We start from the raw sequence: 12,975 nt of genomic DNA, 5'->3' as shown, positions 1-12,975 counted from the left end.
GGGAGACATGTCAATGGTAAAAATGTCATAATTTGTCTTATGAAAAATTGATACATATCATAGCAATGCAGTAATTAACACTTGCATTCTATTTGTTAGTAACTTATAAATAAATGTGTTTCGCTATTTTAATCGATTTTCTTCATTTTCTCCCTTACAGCATATAGAATAGTACATGATGATATACAATTATGTGAATAGATTACGATCAAAAACCCTTCTTATCTCCCGTGGATGTTATTTAAACAGAATTTCAATCTGATTCAATTTCTTTATTTACTAGTTCCCAAATTTATCTTTACATCAGCATGGTTTGATTTTACTTCATGCAAATGGAGAAATATCCTTACTATTTGCATGCAGTTTCTTAAATGACGGCCGTATCTATCTCACACAGAAATTACCCGGGGTGAAATATGCTTGTAATTCGTTGACCAAATGGAAAATTTTCTACTAATCTTTCACTTCTTTTTCTTTTCAGCGGCAGCCGTTGCCAATTCGGACTACAGTGTGAGCAACTTGGACGCCAAGCCAGAGCCAACGTTCGTCACTTCCGGAGAGACATTTCGCGTGGTTACCGGATCCACAGTCATCCTTCCATGCAAAGTTAACAATCCCGGTGAGTACTAATTTGGACATTTTTTTCTACATTTCTTCCCGTCTGCAATGCCAAATTATTCGATGCATACCAATTTAAAATCTTCAGAATAGCCCAGCTAAAACATCTTTGTGGTGCAAATTCTTGATTGTTTGTGTACCATAAGTTGGTATTAATTTATAATTTTTAAATAATTTTTCCAGTAGTATTCTTTTTCATTTATCGGCGGATAAAGTTTAAACTTCTAAATTATTTTATGGGAAGGAAATATATTGGAGTCTCTTGTTTCTCCCGATCTATCAGCTTAGGTGCTCCGCAAAATTTCCCTTTCCAAAATTTCCCTCATCGTCCTTAGCGGGATTAGTGGGTATTGGCTTTTGTTGTCTCATTATTTAACAAAAATTTTATGCCCCTTCAACTTTCATAATGCATCATAAAAAATTAATTCATGAGTTTAGAACATTTTTTCCTAAAAATCTGTAGAAATGTCATTGTAAAGGGAGAAATGGCATACATTTCGATAAGAGTGAATTGCCCTTATATAGGAGGCTGGAGGTAAGAAAAATTTACTCATACTTCCCTTCTTGTTCCCCTTTTGTGAATTCCCACTCAGATATTGCTTAGTGTGGGTTGATTAATTAAATATTCAAGTCGATGCATTAAGTAAGTAGAGGAGAAGAAATTGCTCATCATGTCTAAGGAATCCTAAGAATCAAGCTACATAGCTAGCAGACATATTCTTTGCAGCAATTTGACCTCCCCAGTTGGAGTATAAACGTCTAAATGATTATCTACCTTAAACTACTATGTGCAGTCTGTTTCTAATGCTTTTTATTTCAGTTTTTGATATTCATGAAAAATAATAGCGCGGTACACATAGAGAATAATGTGTTCCCCAATCAAATGCCATCAGGAGATGAAAAGTATTCCTTTTCCTTCCAATTTTGATGAGCTAAAATCAACTGCAGACTTATAATTTTACATAGAAGGTAATCTAGGTCAAATGGTAAAACCTTTAATATTCGCGTGGAATTTGCTACTCTTTCCTTCCCTTTCTCTTGCTCCCGTCTCTCGAAAGATGTTTTGGAAAATAATCCCCCCTCCTTTCGTCTGAAAACGAAATGTTTTCGGGAGACGAAACCTCCCTGCTTTTCCCTGCGTCCAAACCACCTCAGGGGCAAAAAGCCCCCCTCTCCCTCTGCCCAATGCTGCCCCGATATCGGAAAACGCGGGCGGCGTATTCATAAGCCATTGGGCATATCTAAAAAAAAAAGGCGGAGGAAGAGAATAAAAAGTAGAGATGAATGAACCTACCGCGGTATGCTCTCGCTCGGCCTGCGAAAAAATTCTGCAGGAAGCCGATGGAGCAGAATCGGATCTGTCTAGGTCGGGCTCGGGGTGGGATGGTGGGAACAAAAGAGAAACGGACGGCAACGCACGTCAGCCGATCACGAGTGGATGGACAGAGGTCGCCCCGGAGCGCTTGTCCAATGGCACGCCTCCTGTCGTGACCTCGCGCCAATCACGTCCGAACCTCACTGACGCACCAAAATCCTCCGTCGTCCCGCATTCGTGTTTCCGCGGATCCTCGCGCTCTTTTTCCCGAATATATTTGCATCCATTTGGCTCCCTAGGCTGACTGCAGTCGGGTTCAATGTACCACGTCGACTGATTTGAACTCTTTCCGTCATTTTTGAATCCAGCTTATGGTCACTTTAATGCTGTCACCTTCTGTGCGAGGACAGTGTGTGTGTGTGGAATTTTTTATGCATTTTCTTTCCTTTAAGTATTCTCTCAGCCTGCAATGCTGGCTGTTTTATACCTGTCACATTATGGCTTTATTTTCGGCATACTATTTCGGTAAATATATGAAAATAATTTCACCTACAGTACCCAAAAAGTTTAAACTGTGGTGATTTGTGTAATGGAGTTATTTACTTATAGGTCATTGCATAGCTCACTACCATTTTTTATCACGAATGGAGGCAAAATGAAGTTCAGCGATTGCGAATTCGTACTGTTTTTACGTATCTATATGCTTTGCATTACTTGCTTTCCTCGTGAGTCTATAACGCGTTTTAGTCAATTTTGTGAGAAAGTTTACCTGGAGATAAGTAATGTACTTTTTTTGATAGCACTGCATTGTTTAGTGATGAAGTTAAGAAGAGTGGCGTTCGTTTATTTTTTCTACTGATGTTTTGAATGGAGCGCAAATCCATGTCTACCTATTCATTTTTCCTTTGCTGGTAAAATCCAAGCGTCGGCGCTTAATTTCAAATCATCACATTACATTATACGCAATCCGTCTTATGCTGTGCCTCCAATTTCTCAGTATTTGAAGGACGTGTGTGCATTTTGGTCTATTTCCTTAAAATTTACAAATGCATTTGCGCTTTAAATAATAGCGTGGGACCAAAATAGCTGCCGAAACTAAGGCAGGGATTGTATAACGATTCTGAAAAGGTCCTCTCAGAGACTGCGCACCTAAGTAAGTGATTTGTGAACTAAAGTTCGTTGTAATAAAAAATAATATCATCTTCATCTTTATCTTACTTAAGAACATTATGAAATAAGTCGGCATTCACTGAGGTAATATCCCCGGTGGAAACTCTGAGAACTACTAAATTGCTTGACTTGAACGTCTTAAAGTTCAGTTCTGTCTCAGAAGGGCTATCTTCTTAATCGTTGTCCCAGCCCCGTTTAGCTCTTATCTGTTAGTGGCAGGCAATGAGTGCGAAATTTCGTTGTTGCTAACGTGTTGAGTACGTGAGGTACAACAGTCGCCATGGAGTTGGGGTTAAATATTCAAAATCTCTTCGCCTAATTTAGCAGTAACGGATGTTTCTGCTAACACTTCGTCGTATTCCTCCACCCTTTATAAATTTTCTTTTAAAAATTCACTTCGTCATTGCTTATTTTTGTCTAACACCCGTGTCTCACTCCTCTGAGCTATACTATTGCGCGATATGCAGTGAAATACTCTCAGTCGGGAAAGTTCAACGTCCGAAGCGTTGTTTTCCCCGCTTTCCCAGTCCATAGCCCTCGTATCAAGTGTGCAGTGGAAGATTTTATCGGCAATTCAAACGAAAGGGCAAGGAAAATAAAATTTCAGTACGATCCGTCAAAATTTCATCGCAGACGGAAGAGCACAAAGGCCAGTCTTATGCATATGGCGATGGAAGTACTTCAGTGCTAGGTTTTGACTGCGAAGGAGTTGAATGGAGAATTTTTAGTGAATATTACGCAGGTAATCACAGAAACTACGCAGTAAATATTTAACATCCAATAAACTTAGTAAAGTTGGTATTAATACAAAAAATGATGATGATAAGAGTAATATATATTCATTGAAGCAATGGTTTTTCGGTAAAATAATTGGAATATGTTGACGTAATGTCCAGTACCAGGATTACTAGAGGCTTTAAAGAAGCAATAACCAGCTCAAAAAGTATAGAACACACCTCGCCCCAAAACGTACCATAACCTTACTCTTTAGCCTGTAGTGTTGTTATTGCTTCAGGAGCGGGGCATATAAGAAAATATGTAATATAGAGCTGACTTTAATAACATAGGCCTTCCATAGTTATGTGAATGTATGGACGGAGCTACATTCCCACGATTGATTTATTGAAGCCCTCAATTTCACCGATTTCCATCACAGTTTATTTATATCTTAGTGTTTTTTCTTACCCCCCTGTGAGTTGTGTCCTTTGGGGATAAATAAGATAATATTTGATAAGAAGAAATTATTCTAGGTCCGAAGTTAATTGCCGTACCTATTCTACCTTAGGACGCATGGATACCTGACTCCAGCATCTGTTAGTATCACGCTGAAGGCATTATAACCATCACATCAAGAATTCCAGATGGTAGAGAATTTTTTTACATAACTCGTGGGTCTGTATCATAACTTAGAAGCCTATATTCGTGCGGTGCGAGTAAAGCTTTATTTAGGTGGTTTTTGCCCACTCATTGTCTATCCTTCCTTCTAATTCCACCAAGGTATAGGTCTCGTAATTCTGTGAGGACAAGATGGTCGATCCTTGAACCCTTGCCAGGAAAGAGTAATGATGGATATGAGCCCGGTGGCGAGAGATTTGGTAGCGCGAGAGGTAATTCGGAATTTTCTTTTTCAATCATAATGCGTGGCTGGGATTCATCGGTTATTACTTTGGAATATAACCTATTACCAATGAATTCCTCAATCGAAATATTACCAGAGACGTGCTCCTAGAAGGAGATATCCTTGCTGAATTGAGATTTTCATTGTCCTTCCTATTCTCGATAACATTTTACGAACTATTCCTCCCATAACTTTTATATTTCGACAATTTAGTCCCATCTCATCATCAGCAACCATGGTTTAGAACTTCACTTACCAGATAATATTATCTGGTTCGTAGGTTTAGTAAATAAATTGCTGTAAAGTCACTTAATAAATAAAGTTTAGTTAAACTTTAACAAATCATTCGTTGCTCTCGGTCATCCACGACCTCATAAACTCTAAACTTTAAACGTTTTGAGCAATTAATTTCTACGATAGAAAGAGCAAGTATTATCCAGATTGAAAAATTGTAGAGAATTTATGTATGCTTTGCAGGAAAGCTATATTATAGCAATATTATGTTCTTATCGATGCAAAATCAGGACATTTTAGCGAAAAAACTCTTTTGAACTGCTGTTCATGCATTATACTCAATGGTTTAATTAATTATTATTTCAGTGTTGTGATTACGATTACTTCAATTTTTCATGCTCCTCTAGTCACAAAAAAAATACATTTTCGATAGATCCCACCGTATTCAAATGTTTTGCAGTACCTATCTCTTATTTGAGTTTAGTGAATAATATGACGAAATTTCTGCTTAGTTTTCATTGCGGTTTTAAGGGATAGTGGCAAAGTTAAATTGTTTGTAAAATTGTAAAAAAAGCTATTGAAGGCTCGGGCGAGATAAGGATTACTGGACTTTTGGGCACGTAACTTTACGTGTTGGGGACAGGGAGGCAAGTTTCCCACTTCTGTAAGACCTTACCTCTCCAGATAGATCCTGAAATATCACATCGCTTTCGGTATATCTAGATTATACGAAGACGCAAAAGTAGTTTGAGCCCATAAACTATCGATGAACAACACTTGATCTTTGCCAAAATGGAATTCATAGGTCCATATCGCAATTTTATATTAGGTTTAGCCGTCCTTTATTTCAATTGATTGATATCATGATAATGTATTGCTTATTTTTTTACGCAATTCCCATATCTTTAAAGGCTGCTCCTTTTTATTTCTTTTGCAAGTGGAATTTAATTATTATTATTGCTGCGGAATAATATCAGCTTAGGAAAACTTGAGTTAGTAAACATATATGATGGATACCATAACATTGAAAGATGATTATTCTTCTTTTCATACGCCACGATCCCAGTCAACAGATATGCCTTATTTGCAGACATGTTATGGCTTGAATTTGTTCACCGGTATTTGATATTTAAGTTCCAGTTGAATTCTCTGCTGCAATAGATAGCTTTAAAATTCAAATGAAATAGGATCCACCCAAAAACTATAGAGGTTAAACAAATGTGCAAGATCTTGAGAAACGCAGGGAGAATGCCAAAGTGTTTCGCCCAGGAATGGCCGTTTCCTGAAAGTGGACCCGGGGAATGCAGGAGACAAAACGATGAAGACTTTCGAAGTCTCCTTCAGGGGAAGATCTTGCGCACAACAAAATCCCGTCGTAGTGCCGCCTCCTAAATTCGCTTTACTTATGCAACGACTCATGTGCTTTGAATGCACCGCTCTTCCTTAAGCACGCAAATCCTTCAGCTCTCAAGTTTCCTTTCATCCACTTGAGATCGCTTCGACCCGTTTTATTTTTCCTTGTCCCTGAGTCGTCCTCACAGCGATGTCTCTTCATCCATTTCCTCCAAGCGAGACCAGCCGCACCAACCAATTTCGCATTCTCTTTCCATACGCCTCCCTTAGTTATCAGCACTCCGCTATTCTGTCTTCGCCTGTATTTCCATCAAATATTTCTCGCCGAGTTCGCGAGACGATGTGAATGATTCCCGCACGAGCACTTAGGGCATATGATCAAATTGTAAAGCACAGAGTGCTTGATAAGCATTGCGCGGGTAAGGTTTGAGTTGAAATAACGTTTACGCAGACGATACAAAATTGTGGTTTTTGCTACATAAAACGCATGATGGAATTAAAAATAGTGCTCTTCATTGTCATAGAAACTATCAAAATGACTATAAAAGAGACTTAGTGCGGTACAAAGAGACATTTCAGTTCCAAATATCAGAAGAAAATATTATTAAAAGTGCCCATCTAGAGGGTGGTATATGTACACACACTACGTATAAAATTTAATATTGCATGAAGGCGATACTTAGTGAACTTTTGTACATTTAGCCTCTTAATGTCACACGGATTTTTTCAATGATGTGAGATACCAATTTTATCAGGATTTTAAGTAATTATAACGGTATTGCACTTTAAATGTATGAATTATGGTACTTATCTACTTTCTTTTAGTACTTTTTTTCAAATTCAGCATAATATTTTTTGCTCTTCTTGAGAGAATATCACTGAGCTGAAGAAAATAATGTCAACGGAGAAACCTCTCTCTGCTAGGACTTGGAGTGTGTGCTTCTCCAAAAACTCACGAGAAGTAACCCTTTGTCCCCCTACGGTAACAGTGCCCGTCACTTTCGTAGGCTACACCTAGTGTGAACTCCTCCCAACAGTCCCTTTTATACCGTGTTCATCACGCCCAGCCACAGGATAAATCGAGAAAGGGCCGGCAGAGCAGGGGTAGGTGGGTGGGCGCAAAGGGTCGGGAGTGACTCCATTAGGCGGTGGTCAGCACTCATTTCCAACCACGGCGGGCCACCCACTCTAGCACCCACTGCTAATGGCGCCATTTGGCGGCTAGGATTGCGTGGGTCGGGTCGCTAAAGGGCGGAGACCTCTCCGGGGGATGAGAGGTGTCAGGGCCCTCAGAGACAGCGCGGTCACTCATATTCAGAAATATTATTTATTTCCCAGTTTTTCCAGATCTTCCGGAGTGGGTGTCCTCTCTTCCTCAATTAGAAGAATCACTCACTCTAAATCGAATATTTTGTATTTAGTCAAGCAGTATAACTCGTTTAAAATTGCGCCTTGATACGGAAATATTGAGGGCATATAGAGCCAACCATTTACAGCATATGCCTATATTTCCAATAAAAAGCTTTAACTCAGAAATAATACAGAAGATAAGACTTCATATGCAAGGTCGAGCTTGATTTCCCTTTTGGTCTAGCACGAAAATTTCTATAAAATTGCATAAATGTAAAATAATTTACACGTGATGACAAGAAGACCTATCGAGCGATAGTGATGTGATCTTGTAGAGGTAAGTGTAAACAAGAGTGATTATGACGTGATATCAAGATTAAAATGGCAAAATCCAAGATTACCTCATCCTTGATGGGTGCCTGATTTACAGATTGCGAATGCAGCCTTTGTTTTCATGTATTTGATCTCGACTGAAAAATTTCATTTCTTCAAAACGAAGGAGTATTCGTTTTTTTTATAAAATCTTTTTAAAAGTGTTCACGTAGCTAACTTTTCCCACTTCCCATTATACAACCAAGTATAGGGTTTCACTTCTGGCCTGCGTATTTATTACTGGGTAGCCTCTTTGAACGCTCTAGCATATATTTACCGTCTATAGGTTTCAGTCATCCACCCACGGCTCCCTTCAATCCCTCGTCTTCCCCGAGAGAGTGAACGGAACACGTGACTCCGTATAATCCTTGGTTTGGGCGGTGGGCTGAGTGAGATGTGTCCCTCTCTTCTAACGATCGAGGAATATGTCCGAGGGAGAGAGGAGGGGGATAGGAATGAAGGGTGGAGGAAGAAGGGTGACCTGTCCTCGTTAGCGGAAATAAAAAAGGCGCGGTTGGCGATGATAACATCGATTTGGAGGGGGCGGGGGTTCAGCAGGAAACACGAGAACAATGTATCACTGTTATTTTTACATCACGCATGCGCAGCTCGCATATTAGATGCCTTAAGGCTACTCTATTCATTTATTTGGCTAATTCATTTCATTTGTTGGTTAAGCTTTCCACTATTTTCGTTAACATTTGATTTAGTTTTAAACCATTTACGAAAAACTTGACAAACGTTGAACGATTTAAATAACCACTTCTTTTTCTAGTTCTGGCTTATTATTTGGCCGGACTTAGTATTTTACTTATATCTAGCAAGAAATAATTATAACTGTCCCCGTCTATATTGGTTTCTACCATTTTTTTAGTATAATGAATTTGAATGACCCTTGGTTTATACGCTTAATGTGCGAAAAACTTTTAGTTCACGCCCAAAAAATGCAAATTTATTTCATGTTCTCAAGATTGCATCATGTGACCAGTATCTTTTCCTTTCCCAAAATTAGAACATGTTTACCAATCTATGGCTTAAAATGGAAAGTTTACTTCCATCAGTGAAGGTCTTTGATATCTTCGGATTTGATACCAGTATTTACTCATTTGGGCTTACTCTTTAAAAATCATTTCTCAGAATGTCACGTACGTTCTTATCAGCCATCCAACGAAAAAGAACAATGAGTACTTTGCATTGACCCGGGTATTTTTAACATCAGTAAAAGTCATGATTGTTAATTTCGGCGACTCTATCGCATTATTTCGTTATAATGCTTATTTACCGAAGTGGACGTTACTGTGTGTTCTCCTGGGAAAAAGCTGGCGGCTCAATGCTCTCTCGTTTATGGTTTGAGAAATATCACAAAAGAGAACTTCACGTGAGGGTAGGAATACCCCTTCATTCGCTCGGCATGCGTCGAGGGCAGACATCAACACGATTTCACCGTGACACTCTGTGATATCTGCACGCGATTTGGCAATTATAAAGCTAGAGAGTGGGCCGAATGACTTTGGCTGTTAATTGTGTTTCCAAGAATAGTGATTGCTAAAATTAAGAATCCTGGACTTAGATGAGCATAATTGATATAAAAATTGTTGAAAATCTTCATGTTAATGTGTTATGAAAAAACTGATAAACGTTTATGTGATCTATAAATTCATAGGATATCATCTGGTAGTTTTTTTACGTGAAGCATATGAATCTATCGTTATTTTAATCAAAATTTACAGGGTAAATGTTAAATTCTTTTTTCGAGGATGGCTTGTTTATGCTACGGGACCAGTACCCTGATGCGAAATAAGTTAAGTATTATTTGGCGGCAATAAAGAGGAAAATGAAAAAAAGCCAGGTCACCTTTCCCTAAATTAAATAATAGCTACTCAACAACTATCTATAAGATGAAGTTTTCATTGGTGTTGAAATTCACATAAAAATCTTTTAATACAGCGTGACACTAAAATATGAAGCAAATTTTTTTTCCAAGTCGGAGATAAGAGCTTTATTTTGTGCCTGCTAGAAAGAACTATTCTTAGAACGTTTATCTTTGTAGAGGGACTAACTGCAACGGAATAATAAGTTATATCCGTTTAGATTAGCAAAACATTCTGCCTCTGCTCATACGTAAAACATATTGAAAAAAAAATATTTGGGAATGTTAATGAGATAATACGAAATATGCCTACTTTCAAGGGAGTACTTTAAAAAGCTTTCGGCCGGGAATTATTAAATCACTGTATATTGTGCAAGTTTTGTAAAATATAGCTAGTCAACAATGGCCAGGAAAAGATTTCTCAGAAGCTCCCCACTTTCAACGCGTTGTTCCTTCACGATTGTTCTTTTATTTTTTAAGCAAACGTTTCAAATATTAAGAGAGCAGATTTGTTGGTCTCTAAATTTGAGAAAAATGAGCAGAAAATTCTCTCATGGCATAAATTTTTGACCGTGTGGATGAATGTCACGCACATGCAACGTTAACGCCTATTTAGTTGGCAGCAGAATTTTTTTTCGTCCCAACGGAAGTACAGATTATGGTTTCGCGTGAGTCAAGCTGTGCATGAAACTGATCTTAATGCTCTCATCTCGGAACTTGGAATGGTAAACTCATTTCTAGAAACTGTTGAACGATTGTACATGTTTATAGTCTTCCCATATATTTTTCTAAAACCTAACATTTTATTTTGGTGCAGCACGAATTCATGTATAAAAGTTGAATGGAAAATTTTATTTGAACTTTTTATAGTTCAAATTTGAAAAGTTAAGCACAGATTAAATTGGCTTCGATGTAGCATGTTACATTCACTTTAATACTACTACAACCATTACAACTTATACCTTTGTCATATTGCCTTAAGTGGTATCATCTCAGAAAAGATTTTATTGCATTTCCCGCAGTATTAATATCCATTAGTACCAATAAGTGAAAGAATTAGTTACCTCCCACTGTATGTGGAAAATACTTATGTAAGTAATATAATTGAAAATGACCTTGATTAACTTGGAAAAATTTTGCACCTATGGAAAGGTAATAACCTCTACCAGGTTATATGAACAGCCAAGTTTTTTTATTAACACTAGGGAATTTATAAACGCTGAGTAAAATTTTCGTTTTTTAGGTTATGTTTCGCTTTTTTTACCCGTAGCTTGCTAGTTAATTGTGAGAAAAATCCCAAGAAAAACTTAAATTATCAGGAAATGCTATATTTCTGAAACTACTCCATTTAAACTGTAATGAAATATGAAACTCGTAATTTCTCACGTGTAAAATTTATATTTATTGTTTATAATCCGAAATTATCACAATCAAATTGACATTAATGAAATTTTTCGAGTCTGTCAAAGAATCATTTATCATTTTTCTTTCCCATAGCCATCATTTACCTACGCTGATATTTCCTTCTCCTTTTTGAGCGTTTAATGAGCTCTAGTATTTAGTCTACTCGATTCAGCAGGAGCATTTCATCCGTGTATGATTCGCAAAACTCCTTGGAGAACTTCACCGGCGTAGGTGTCGAATAGTGAAGTTGAGGCTCCCAAATGTCATCTTCAACATCTCTTCAGCGAGAAGGAGGTGAGATTCTTCGGTTTTTACCGTTTTCATAAATAGCGCGGTTTTGTATTTCTGCCGCCGCTGTTTCTCAACTCGACGCGTAGTATAAAAACCTCGGCTGAGTCTAGAAGGAGGAGGAGGCGCTGTTTCACTGGGGTTTCTTGCGGGAAGGCTTCGCCCCCTCCATCCGTGCCTTCTGTCTCTTGAAATATAATATGTGTGTCTGTGTGTGCTTACACCCTCCCTCGTTAATTATTTCGGGGGAGGGAAGGAGGATTGTGCTAAATTCAGATGTGCTTCCAGTAAACCAGCAAAGTTAAATTGGAATGCATTAATTAACGAGGAGAAAAGGAAAGAGGGAGGGGGAGTGACATTTTATATCCCACACTTACGGAGAACTGTCGCGTGGTATAGATTATTTGTGGCACCGGCGCCAACGCGCGGCCCTGGGGACGACGGGGAGGCACCGGAACCCACCCTCTTCCCTCCCCCATGCCTCACTCGCAGATCCTCCCATTTTACTATGTTCCCACAGCTAAATGTCTTCTTCCTTTCGTCTATTGCCATATTTCTATTTTTTCATCATTTATACTCACCAGAATATAACGCATCCTGTTAAATATTTGCATGCAATTTCGGACAAAACATCTCGTATTCATGCAAATTTCTTAATCTATTTGTAGTTTTAACTTTAACCAAAGGTTTCGATTATAGAACGTACAAAAAATTACTACTATCTAATATTCACATCGAGGGCTCTGTGCTTATTATGTATTCATAAATTTAGTGGCTATAAATTGTGCATAGGAAAAATTATTAGTCGAAGTCAATCCTTGAAACCGAAATCCTCTTTCGCTCTATTTTAGTCTCTTCTTCTTTCCCGGTGAAATCGAGTACTTGAATGGAAAAGGGGATATCTGTCATGCAGAGTTCGATTAGGATGGAAGGAAATTAATAGGATTTGGATTGCACGAGAAGATGGATGGTGACTTCTGTTTTTGAGGCGGGAGTAGAGGATCAGGGGAAAAGTGAGAAGGGAGTTGAGAGGGGGTGGTTTTGGGTGGCAAGGATGGATGTCGAAGGGTTGAAGAGGGCGGTGCGGGAGGGAGAGATGCAGTGAATCGAGGTGCGAGACGCCAATCCCTCGGTTAGCGATCTTAATTGGCGCCGAGGAAATCGCGTGGTTTGTCGCGAGAATCATTGCTTCGCGCGTCCTACGCTCTTTTTCTCTTTATTTCACCCCTCAGCCGTGTCCTGCTAAATTAAATGCGGGTATCAAACGAGTAATTGAATGTTTCTTATTCCCCTTTTTTATAGTTCTGCCATATTTATCGTTGGTGATTTCAATTCCGAGGCGACGAGATGGCTCGTATATTCCTTTTTTGCCTAAGAGGTGTG

General features: G+C 38.5%; 1 protein-coding gene across 2 annotated transcripts in view; it reads left to right on the top strand.

The window, feature by feature from the left end:
- The first annotated feature begins 485 nt into the window (after nucleotides 1–485).
- LOC124153452 (neural cell adhesion molecule 1-like) overlaps nucleotides 486–12,975 on the top strand; it is a 463,051-nt gene continuing 450,561 nt past the window's right edge. For both annotated transcript variants that reach the window (XM_046526608.1, XM_046526607.1), the window contains exon 1: nucleotides 486–619. The gene's annotated coding sequence lies outside the window, so the exon portion shown is untranslated. The remainder of the gene's footprint in view (nucleotides 620–12,975) is intronic.

Source organism: Ischnura elegans, chromosome 2, assembly GCF_921293095.1.
Source record: "Ischnura elegans chromosome 2, ioIscEleg1.1, whole genome shotgun sequence".
NCBI classification, from domain to species: Eukaryota; Metazoa; Arthropoda; class Insecta; order Odonata; family Coenagrionidae; genus Ischnura; species Ischnura elegans.
This window is presented reverse-complemented; position numbering and strand designations above follow the sequence as displayed.